Below are 12,949 nucleotides of genomic sequence, written 5' to 3'. Positions count from 1 at the left end.
TGACCCATTTAACATTGTTTCCTATGGGAAATCGGGGTCATCGCGGGTAAATTGAGGCATTTAACATTGTTCCCTATGGGGAAATCGCGGCCATCGCGGGTGGACCATCTAAGCATTTTTAGGCGCACACGACGCGACAGACCCGATTTTTCACTGTTTTCAATGCATTTCAATGGAAAAATCGGGGGCATCGCGTCGGTCGCGTCGCAGGCAATGTTCCCTCTAATTTTACGAAGGCTGTGTGCGGCAAAAGATTTTGGCTGTGCAACTTTGGAAGGAAATTTTAATTTTTGTTCGTCACTTATATATAACTGGAAAATTACGTATAGCATTTGTGTTAACTTTACTTCAAAATGATATTAAACATTTAAACATTCAAAACACAGCACACAATGTAGTTATTGGGTGAAACACACATTAATTGAGTCCACAACTGCAAAAAGGGACCACTGCTGCTTTGTGTGCTCTGTTGTAATGTCTGTGCGCACGCTCGTCGAGTTGTGTGCGCGCGCACGTGCGCACAGCTTAGAGGGAACACTGGTCGCAGGCCACTAAAATTACCCCCGATGGCCGCGATATGTGGCCGTGCTAGGAAACAAGTACCAAAAATACTTGTGAGCACCAAACCTAAGGAGAACGCATTGCAAGTTGCATAACATACCACTAATCCATAGCCTTTTGTGAAAAAGCTAGACATCGGGGCCTGTATACTTCAGTACACAACATAATGTGAATGGCGGCACAGCAAAGGAGACCATATGGAAGTCATATTATTGAGATAGGAACCGAGCGATACAGTAGATTACAAGTTTCTTTCCATGTAATAAACAAAATCAGGAATGCTTTCTGAGATAATAATGCTTTTTCTGTAAATAAAATCCAGAACTTAGTATACTATGTAAGGACAAAACCAATAAAGTGAACAGGGTGGTAGTGCGGTATTGTGTTTTATAGGCAATCATTTTTTTTTTCTTTTCATAAAGGGATAAAGAAGCGTCACACCGAATAACTTTATTGAATAAAATAAAGTGCATTAAAAAAAATACTTGTGCGCACAGGTTGATATCGAACCCAAGGAGCCACTTAGTTCGCAAACAACCCATCTCTATTCCCTTGTGCTACCGACTTATCGCAAGATTTCCCCTGTATCAGACTCCCTGCACAGCCGCCGGACCACACACTCACACAGACCGGCGATTCGTGCAGCCACTGGAGCATGGGATGGCTGCCGCAGAGTGATTTGTAATCTTTTACCTACCTCCCCAGCAGCCTTCCGTCTTTATTGGGTTATCTCCTGGCCTCATCTGATGTTTCCTGTTGCTGGCAACACTGTTGAGAGGTTGTTGTGTGGATAGAGGTGAGTGGTGCAGTGAATGTTGGGTGGAGAGTGGGTGCATGGGGGGTGCAAGGGGGTGCAAGGGGGGTGTAAGGGCTCACCTGTCTTGAGTGCCCCGGGCCCCCCGAGGTCTTAATCTGGCCCAAGGGCTGCCACAATAAGTATTTTATGCCTAGTCATCATTGGAGCACTGGAGATTCATTAAAGTCTCCTCAGAACATATAATTATATTTTAATTTATTAATTAGAAATTCCATTTTGACAAGAATTGTACAATTGTGCAGAATGTGGGACGTTTGTCTTAATTAATGGTGATAAGTTAAAATAGTTTATCATAAATGAAAAGTCTTTACAGTATACTAGGGGCATGATTCAGACCTGTTTGCTAGGCTTTGTATGTTTTCAACGAACAGGTTTACGCTTCCCGCCCACGGGCCAACTGAACGCATGCATGCGAGGAGATGTGTACACATCCCCTCACATGTGGCCGCACAAGTGAAAAATTATTTGATGGTTGTCCACCACTGAAATTTATTTTCACATTTGCAAATTAAAGTCAGTTTAGACTGACTTTTATTTCCAATGGAGATAGACAAAAAGGGGGTGGGCACTGATGTCATGTGATGTCAGCCGCATACCCGGAGCAGGCATAAACCCGCCTGCATTCCCAGGGGAACACCCAGTGTTTTCATGGGGATGCCTTTAAATTGCTGGGCGTTCCTCTGCACCTGGCCCCTGTCTGCCCCTGAAGGCGGTCGCACAGGGGTTTGTACATGGCCCCGTCCAATCAAAGCTGAGTTAGACCCTATATTCTCTGCTTTAATATTTTATTCTAAATATGTATGGGTTTATGTTCACACTGCTAAAGTCTGTGTGGAATATCAATTTTTAAGACACTCTTTTGATAGCTGTAATATTTTCTTGCTTTCGACATAATGAAGTGATGTGCCAATTGTAAGAAATATTGCAGTGATAAATTTGTATTTAGATAACTAAGAAAGTAAAAACAGCCATTGAATAAGATAGAATACATATTGTCAAGAATCCCTGGCAGGTTAAAATAATTATATCATCAATCAATGTAATGCGGTCTCAGAGTATCACACACCCATCATTTTAATAGAACCTAACATGAAACATGATTTTGTGGCACCTAAGAATTTCAGCCTTAAGTGCTGTACACTGCTAGAAATGTAAAGATAAAACTTAGTTTGTTTTAAAAGACAGTAGAACAGTATTATTTATAGCATGCATAAAATATTTAATCTCTGCATTAGGCACTCATACATTTTTTTATACATTGATGTTTAAGCGGTTAGAGTAGACTGTTAATAAGTTCAACATCTGAGAACCAAAAACATTCTCCGGAATTTTCAAAATGTATTTGTAAAATGGAAAAAAGTGTAACTAGAGATAAAATATTTTTGACATTTGATGCCGTTTAGCTTATCAACTGGGTACATACTTTATATAATCCCATCTAATGAACAATACTATACATACAGATGGGGCCATGCTTTGTGTTTTCATCCGTGTCCATTTCCGAGAATGGGGTGCGTAAGTGTCTCCAATTTGTGTGCGCCCCATTTGGCTTAATTTTGGAATTTATGGAGGCTCATGCCTTATGCTGAGTGCTGATTTATTTATTTACTATTAATAATGTGATTTCTGATATTTCACCAATCATATTGGCTAATGAGTTGAAACATATAATGTAAATGTTTTTTCCTTAAAAAACTGAATAAGAAATCCCGGTACTTATGAGTTATCTGGGCGCCCGATTTTTTGATTGTATGCCTTAAGTTAAGGCATACAATCAGATGCGATGCGATGCGATATCGCATCGCATCGCATGCGACCATCGGATGCGATGACCCGATTTTTCCATAGGAATCAATGTTAAAATGGACTGAGTCCATTTTAACATGGAATTCAATGGGAAAAAGGGGTCCTTTTCATACCCCTACTATCCAAGTGGGCATGGAGTTGGATATAAACCTGTGGCGAGCGTAGCGAGCCACCGAGCCCGAAGCGTGGCGAGCGAAGCGAGCCCCACGAGGGGACGGTATTCTGTGTTCCCTCGCGGGGCTCGCTACGCTCGCCACGCTTCAGGCTCGGTGGCTCGCTACGCTCGCCACAGGTTTATATCCAACTCCATGCCCACTTGAATAGTAGGGGTATGAAAAGGACCCCTTTTTCCCATTGAATTCCATGTTAAAATGGACTCAGTCCATTTTAACATTGATTCCTATGGAAAAATCGGGTCATCGCATCGCATCGCATCGCATCCGATGGTCGCATGCGATGCGATGCGATGCGCCCGATCCGACCCGATTTAGAAATCGGGCGCCCGGATAACTCATAAGTACCGAAATCCCTTAAGAAAGTACTGTCCAGACAAATTCTTTAAATTAATTAAATTAAGTGGATTTAATAATTAAACATATAGTACAATGTTTATTTTATCAATGATCTCCTAGACATGGTCATATACAATACACATATACAGACAAAATATTAAAATAAAAAAAAAATATATATATATATATATATATATATATATATATATAAAATGGACAAATACAATTACATATAATGCACACACAATATAAAAAATATTTATATGGTCTGCAGAAGGATTGGTGCTATTGGATCCATTTTAGTGTAGCAGTCCGATATTAGTGAAATCATTTTGAAATTGGTATGAGGCTTTTTGGGCTCAGGCCCTTATTCTGATTGAGTCGGATGGCTCCGAATGCAGACAGAAGGCTAATGGTTGGTGTTTGCGCATGTGCAGAGGCGTTTCTGCACATGTGCGAACGCCTCGCACGTCCGAATACGGCATGAGTTCCGTGCAGAAAATGATCGGTCAGAACAATCCGATCAGGGGGTGGAGAGGGCCGTGAAGGGCTGTTTAGGCTCATTAACATATGTTCCCATGAAAACGCTGGGCGTACGTATGGTAATGCGGCCGTGACGCACATTTGGGGGCAGACATAGTCGGATGTCAGCTACCCGCCCATATCCCTGCTTTCATTTGGAAAAATGTCTGTGTGGTCTGGAGCACTCGTTGGTCGGCGAACATCGGAGGATGGGGGAGGTTCCCACATATGGAGGAGGTGTTCACATGAAACTTCCACTCGCGGTCTGTTCAGCCGGCGTCTTACCACGATCCGTACGGTAGGAGGGGCTAAGAACACTTTGTGGCCGTCCGAAAATATGCATCCATCCGATTCAACTAGAATGAGAGCCATAATGCTAGGATTTCATATATCTTGTATGAGGCTTATATGACACATGTCTCATTTGTATAAATATAAGTCTCCTTGAAGATTTTAAATATGGAGTAGTAGTGAATGCCCATTGATGTTAATTTTAAGGAGCAACATTTATGATAATGATATCACCTGCTGGTTGTAGTTTTCCATACCACTTGCAGATGCTGGTATCTTCCTATGATGTTGCTGTGTGGCCAAGCAGGCGGTCCAGAGATGCACTCTCTCTTTTTTATGGTATTACAGCTCACAATAAGTGACCCACATGAGGATGGAGTACTCCTCACTTTGATTCAGGCTCAATTAAGCATTTCTCTGCCTTGCACTTTTCAGCGGCTTCTTCAGATTGAGCCTCATGATATTTGTAACTCCATTATAAAGCCCATTCAATTAATGCCTCTGTAAGCACACCTCTCTGGCGTGCGTGTAAAGCCTTGTTTTTGCTTAGTACAATATACAGCCTCTTGTGGCCATCTTTAATCCCGATATTAGATGAGTCGTTCATGAACAAAGCAGATCCTTTGGACGGATCCCATAAAAGAGTGAGCAGCCGATCACAAAAAAACAAACCACCGTTAGTTTACTTTCAGTTTAGTTTTTTATTATAATGCATTTGCCTGATCTCAGCAGTGCCACCTGTGGCAGCTGAGATGTACTAACTCTGGAGACTGAGTACAGTGCTGCAACTGCCAGTGAAAGAAAGAATAACAAGGCTGCTGCTGCTAGGGATGGCCATCGGTGCGGATTCTTCACCCAGCCATCGATCAGTGTTTTACTCGGTCATGCATGTTCTTACCTGTTCAGCTCACTGTTTTTTTTAAAGTTTCAAAAAATGGCAGTAAATGATTGTAAAACAAATTATGCTTCGTTATTATCAAATTACCCTTCTTTTTCAAAGTGAACTGACGACTCATCTAAAAGATCTGAATCGTTTCACAGATTGACCGCTTGATCCCAGCTCTTCTTAGTAACCCGTTTTGCCCATCTCTACCCACTATCCAAGCCTCATTCTCATATTCTCTCTCAGCGTATGTATCAAGCCTCAGTTCTTTTAATACAATATGCAGCCGCCAGTGGCCATTTTTAGAAATGACCAAGCCTCGTTTTCAAAGCCGCCCCATGGCCATTGGAATCTTTTACATCCAAGCCTCCATTTCAATTACATGAAAAAGACGTCAGCCTTATTATTTAAAAATTCCATGCCTCTTTATACATAACTTTATCTTCAGTTTCGTAGACCACAATTTCAATCATATTATACCTTTTATATACAGTTTTAGACATTTATTCATTCATCCGGGACATCTCTACGGAATTTCTACAATAATAATATAGCAATATTTATATCTCTAAATATAAGCTCCAATCGTGGCCACAAATATTTTTATAAATTTCCACTTCATCATCAGAAGGGATCAGCCTAATCAAGTTGTTTTTGCTAATGGGTTGTGGTCACCTAACATTACGATTATATATATTAACCCGGTAAATTATTGTGTACACATTATTTGTTTTGTTCACTGTTAGGTTTATATATGCTTTAATTTTAGATATCTACTGCATATAGACAAATTATGCATCAATTTTTTTGCAGATTAAAAAAACTAACTTTAAAATGGACATATCCTATACATTAGTCTTTTACAGACTGAGAACACTTGACGTTAAGAAATATCTCTATATATTGTGCCATATTTCTCAGTATTATATTTGTTATATGTTTTTGTATAACTGAGAACACTTTACATTATAACTATCTATACATTTTGTGTGATACTTCTCAGTAATATTATATTTGCAGTATGTTTGTGTGTAGTGTGTCATTGGAATACATTTTGTTCATTTTTTCAAAGTATTAAACTTATGTTTTAATTGTATATAAAATTGTGCCCCCCACAAAAAGAGAATACTCTCTACAGTACAGTTGATTCTTTACTATCCGAGGAGCACCTCCACTAAATGAAGGTGTACCCAGGTACCTCAATCAACATATTGTAACTAATGTCTGATTTCTTGTTTAGACAAATATTTAGAACTTTGTGTGTTAGGCTTTTGCATTGGAAACCCCCCCCCCCTATTAATTTCCTCCCCTATTTTATAACATTTTCAATAGAATGCTCGCGTGTCCCAGTCAAATGGATTCCCTCTCTGTATGTCCAGCCCTCTGACGAAGTTGATGATGAAATGTGTAGGGGCGTGGCCTAGCATCGTCACTGAAACAAAGAAGCGTGGACGTATTATTTTATAATATTCCATCTTCAATAGAACCCCCATCTAAGTAAATGTACCCCTAAATCTTTCATGAAGATTCAACTTTAAAGTACTGCAATGTTTTAAGAATCATAACAAGCTTTGCGGAGGGCAAACAAAATCATAAGAATCTTTACAGCATCACATGAGGCAGCAACATATGTACGCTACACTACTTTGCTGATATCTCTGGGTTTGAGAGTTCCCAATATGCATAAACTATTGCATGAGAATTGTGGTGCCAACCATAACTCTTTAAGAAACAAAATCCTTACATACAGATGTAGCCATGCTCAAAGTGGCTACAGTGCACCGCAGCAGTGACATTTATGGTGGAACATGCATGCACAGCAGCCTGTGCGTGTTTTGTAGTCACACCCAAGTGCACCAGTCAGTCACTAGCAGACTCGTTGTAGCCACAATGAGCATGGCTACAACTGTTTAACCTCATGAATTACCATTTGATTTTTAATGTTGTTTAGTTTTCACTGTAGTATCCCCTGCCCCTCTCAGCCTGTCAGCGCGGTGGAAGGCAGCAGAAGGCGCAGGGCACATTAACAAGTGAAAAAAAAACAGGCAGGGCACAAAACACCTAGAGGGAACACTACATTACACATTAAGCCACACACCATAATGCCCATTACACATTATACCGCACACCGTGATGCCTACTACACATTAAGCAACACACCATAACAACCACACACCACACACCGTAATGACCACTACACATTATGCCACTGTTGAACATAAGGCTCCTAGTACTACTGCTTATAATTTTAATGCCACCAGTAGTGCACCTTTCAAAATGCACCCCAAAAGTGCCACTTACATTTTGTTCATAGTCCAGCCAGGCCGCCTGGCATCTGCTGCCTTCACTGCTGCTGTGGTGACAGGAGAGCAGAGCAGCAGAGGAGAGATGTGCTGCAGCTGTCTCCTTTGCTCAATGAAGAGGAGTAGTGGGGGAGAAAAGAGGCAGCCTCCCAGCTTCCCCGCTATGTGTTGTTGCCAGCGTTGGGGGGTCCGTCGCCAGAGAGAAGCAGCAGCTTCTGCTTCTTGGTGGCATGGGGAGGGGAGGCAGCTTCAATCTTTTGGCAGTGGCACAGTGCAGTAACAAACTGTAGACTATGACACCTACCGCTACTCCGGGCCTACACAGGACTCCTACACAGGAGTCCATGCTCCGGCTCAGAGGAGCATGGACTCCCAGCCGACACATGTATTTATCATGGGAGCACGGGCAGTATACACGCTTTGGGCACATTGTTCAAAAGTGTGCAGGGCCTGGGCCCGCCAATGTCATTGTGAGGGCAAGGTACAGTGCCCTGCTCAAACAGCCTAGCATGAACAATATTTTTTCTCAGTGCCAGAGTAAAGCTGGGTACACACGAGACTTAAATTATTTACTGTATGTATATATATATGGACAGGGCCCCACACTGCGCTAAGATATGATGTGAGCAGCAACTCTGAAAGGGTCCCCTGTTAGATGGAACCCAGCATTTAGAAATGAAAATAAAAAATGGGTTCAGAGTGCACTGAACCTTAAAATATAGACAATAATATGTTTAAAGAATATTTAATAAAAATTCCCTCAGGGCATAACAATGTGCATACAGGTTTTTCAGTACAGTTCAGTGAATCAACAACAAAAAGATCCTCTGCTACTTGTGTATTATCACGGCGCCCACTACGGCATTTGCGTAGTGGGCTATTCAGGCTAGTGAAATCGCATTGCATCGCATTGCATGCCATTATTGTATGGCATGTGATGCGATGTGATGCGATTTTCCTATGTAATGTATTCACTGCTCTCTGTCAGTGAATACATTACAGAAATCGGGTCAGATATAAAAATTGCATCACATTGCATGTCATTATTGTATGGCATGCAATGCAAACAGATATCGGTTCTGATTGGAAATATAATAATGGCATTTAATGTACTATACAATGAATTCACATATAGGGGGAAATTTACTAAAGGAAATTTGTAAAAAAATAGGTGTATTTGTATCCAGAAATACACTTATTTTTGACATTTACTATCCCGAAAATATGGCAATTCGTAGTCGTATTGATGTGCTATCAATACGAATACGAATTGCCGTATTTTCGGGATAGTAAGGGGGAAATTTACTAAAGGAAATTTGTAAAAAATAGGTGTATTTGTATCCAGAAATACACTTATTTTTGACATTTACTATCCCGAAAATATGGCAATTCGTAGTCGTATTGATGTGCTATCAATACGAATACGAATTGCCGTATTTTCGGGATAGTAAATGTCAAAAATAAGTGTATTTCTGGATACAAATACACCTATTTTTTACACATTTCCTTTAGTAAATTTACCCCTTACTATCCCGAAAATACGGCAATTCGTATTCGTATTGATAGCACATCAATAAAAAAAGTGTAATATAATTCTTAATAGAACGCCTATAGTTGCTAGGATAAATGGTTGTAGTTTTTACAAACCACCAATGGTTGCTCTTTAAGGCTAAAGAGGTTCTTTACTTCATTCAGATTGGTAAAAAAAATGTGCTTTGTAACCATAACAGCAGTCAGCACTCATATCTATTGGTAAGAAAATGTATACTCCTGATTCATTTGATACAAAAAAAAAAGAACTTATTTCATATAAAGATGTAAACTATCCATTGATGGATATTATTTTGGGAGATATTATAAACATTCTATAGTATCTGACATATTTACTACTGTAGTAAACAATGCATGGTGGTGTAGCCACAAAATCAGAATAAATGACATATATTAAATAATACAGAGAAAGGTATATAAATTACACAGAGAGAAGCATATAAATATATGGCAGTGATGGTGTAGCAAGAACTTCTAGCACACATGTCTCTATTGAGAAATATATTATAATAAAATAAGCAGTTAGCAAAACATAGTTATACTGTTTATAGTCATTGGTTAAATATTGACCATAATGTCTTCTTCTATTGTGATTATGGTACTGTAGATATAAGAACAAAGAACCATCTCACACGCACGTGCGTCCCAGTCATTTGGCAGCAGGGATTGGAAACCCTGCCTGTCTCCACTTCAGGGAGACATGCAGGAATAGGGGGTGCAGGGCGCTCCCCCTTTCAGCAGATCCGATCACCAGCCCCAGCCTGAATGAGAGGGGCTCCATCTGTAGGCCCTGGCATTTAAAGTACACAGGCCCACCTCGGCATCAAAAGTGAAGGATATAGTTATGCGCGTGCTGAAGGCTGAAGGAGTGTGGCTGCTCAAAAGGTGGCATGCCTTGAGTGTAGTGTACCATACCATATACCTCTTCTACACATTATGCAACAAAATAGTAGACCCTAGTATAATTGCCCCTTACACATGATGCCAAATGGAATGAGCCAAAATTCACATAATGCCATATGGATTGAGGCAAATCTCACATGATGCCACACGTATTGAGCCAAAATTCATATAATGCCACAGGGGAGACAAAATTCACATAATGCCACACAGATTATCCCAAAATTCACAATAAATTCTATGAACAGGGGCATTGCTCGCAGAAGGCGCGCATCAAAAATGTACATCATAATGTCCATTACACGTTAAGCCACACACCATAATGTCCATTACTTATTATGCCAAACACCGTAATGCCTATTACAAATTATTCTACATAAGTGTTGCTTACCTACAAACTCATTGCCAGTGATTCCATGCTGGTTGCTGTGTGGGATTACATGTTTGTTACTATGTGGGATTACATGCTCATTGACAGGGGTTCTATGCTCATTACCATGTGGGATTACATGCTCATTGTCATGTGGGATTACATGCTCATTAACAAAGGGGTTAAATAGTCATTGCCATGTGGGAATACATGTGGGAATACATACTCATTGCCATGTGGGATTACATGCTCATTGCCATGTGGGATTACATGCTAGTTGCCATGAAGGTTACATGGTCATTGCCATGTGGGACCACATGGTCATTGCCATGGGGGTTCCATGGTTGTTGACATGTGGGAATAAATGCTTGTTGCCAAGGGGGAATATATGCTTCATGTAATGGGGGGACAGAAGGGACAGAAGGGGCAAAAGTGACAGCCAGGCAGAGAGCCGGGGGCTGACCGCCTTTATTCAGAGCACTGCATGTCCTGGCTATTTGAAATCTCACACTGCATCCTGCCGGGTTTCAGGAGCCCCAGGTGGTAGCACAAGATTTCAAATAGTGCAGCACTCTGAATACAGCCGGGCAGCCCTCAGCTCTGTCAATGCTTACAGTTCTTCCCAGCAGCAGCTGTTCCCTCCCCCCGTTACCTCAAGCTGCCCTGCATGCCTGGCAGTGGTCTCCGGGGGATTAAAATTTCAGAAATGACATGGGTCATGTGTCCATGTGTCCCCAGCCCCCCTAAATCCATCACTGGTATGTATAGCTACACCTGCATAGCTCAGAGATTATCTACATTCCATGACTGGTGTTAGTTAGACAGGGGTAAATGTATTAAGCTTGGAGAAGTGGCATCCATCCCCAGAAAGAACATTATGTGCAAGGTGATAATGCTCCAGCTAATCAGCTCCTACCTGTCAATTTACATATTGGAGCTGATTGGCTGGCGCATTATCACCTTGCACATAATGTTCTTTATGATGATAGATACCACTTTTTCAAGCTTCATACATTTACCCCGCAGTTACAACAATATAGAAAATAAAATGCTGCCTTCAGTATTTATACACAATTTAAAGAGCAATTAAGCAATTAAACATTTGTCTGTCTGCAGAAAATACTGTATAACAAGAGGTGTGTTGCAGTGTATAATCCATAGATAAAGTTACAGCAATTATGAAAACTTCTTTAGCTACTGCACAGGGCTGGACTGGGACCAAAAATCGGCCCTGGCATTTTCAGCACACAGGCCCACCTGCAGCACGCGGAACCCTTGCGTGGTGAAGCGAAAAGGAGGCATGGCCTCATGGAAAGGAGGTTTGGCATCACAAAAAGGAGGCATTACACATTATGGAACACACCGTAATGCCCATTACACATTATGGAACATACTGTAATGCCCATTACACATTATTGAACACACTATTATGCCCATTACACATTGCCAGATACATATGCCCCCAGCGTCAGATACATATGCTCCACAGCGCCAGATACATATGCCCCACAGTGCCAGATACATATGCCCCACAATGCCAGAACCATATGCCCCACAATGCCAGATACATATGGCCCACATCAGCAGATATATATTATCCCCCATAGTGCTGCTCACCACACCGCCGCCAGCTTTAGCCCTGCTGTTCCTGCCGCTGCTGCTTTGTGAGGGGAGGAGAGCGCAGGTCATCAGTCTCTCAGCCAGTGAAAGCTTGCGGACATGCGGCAGCTGACATCATGACACTGCAGCTTCATGGTGTCAATATGCTAATGACGCGGGGGGGGGGGGTTGTTGCAGCGCACAATGAATAAGCCTCCTGGGCTACTGCACTGCTGCAGTCTTCACAAAAAAATCGTCCCACAAGGCCATCGGCCCTTCTGCTACTGCGTCAGTAAGGTAAAATGTGCATGCCTAAACCAAACATCAGGATCAAACTGAAATAGAAACACACAATAAAGTGGAACGTCAGTCATATGAGCTGGATGCTCCTGTCTGCACTGATGCAGCAACATCAAAAGAACACTCTCATTGCCAGCCACCTCACACATCAACCAACACCTGTCATGGAAAGTAGGCAATCTCTGAGTTTTGCAGGTTTAAGCTATACAAACCTTGGCAAAAACCAGAGCAGTGAGAATATACTGAGCTGCAACAAGAGGCATATTGGTTGGGAACTAAAAGTAAACCCTTGAAAGTTTGGTAGAAGTGGCCTGACATGGAATCCATGTGGTACATCGTGGGTGCTTTTTAGCATTCAATACCGACAGGACAGAGTGCCAGGATATAACAGTTCAATCTCACCTAATTTAATAAAAAATGAAATGTTATACTTTAGGTAGAGTTACAGTATACTGTATTAAGGGGCGATGAAGTTAGTCCTTTAAATGGCACTATTCTTTTATATGTAAAGTACATAAAAAATATGTTCATAAA

At 41.3% G+C, this 12,949-nt stretch overlaps 1 protein-coding gene across 2 annotated transcripts in view; it reads left to right on the top strand.

Moving 5' to 3' along the window:
* Positions 1–12,949, top strand: part of LOC146074076 (follistatin-related protein 4-like) — a 1,002,356-nt gene that overhangs the window by 550,299 nt on the left and 439,108 nt on the right. The window lies entirely within an intron of this gene.

Source organism: Crinia signifera, chromosome 4, assembly GCF_055691185.1.
Source record: "Crinia signifera chromosome 4, ASM5569118v1, whole genome shotgun sequence".
NCBI classification, from domain to species: Eukaryota; Metazoa; Chordata; class Amphibia; order Anura; family Myobatrachidae; genus Crinia; species Crinia signifera.
Note: the sequence above shows the minus strand (reverse complement) of the source record. Positions and strands in the feature narration are given on the sequence as shown.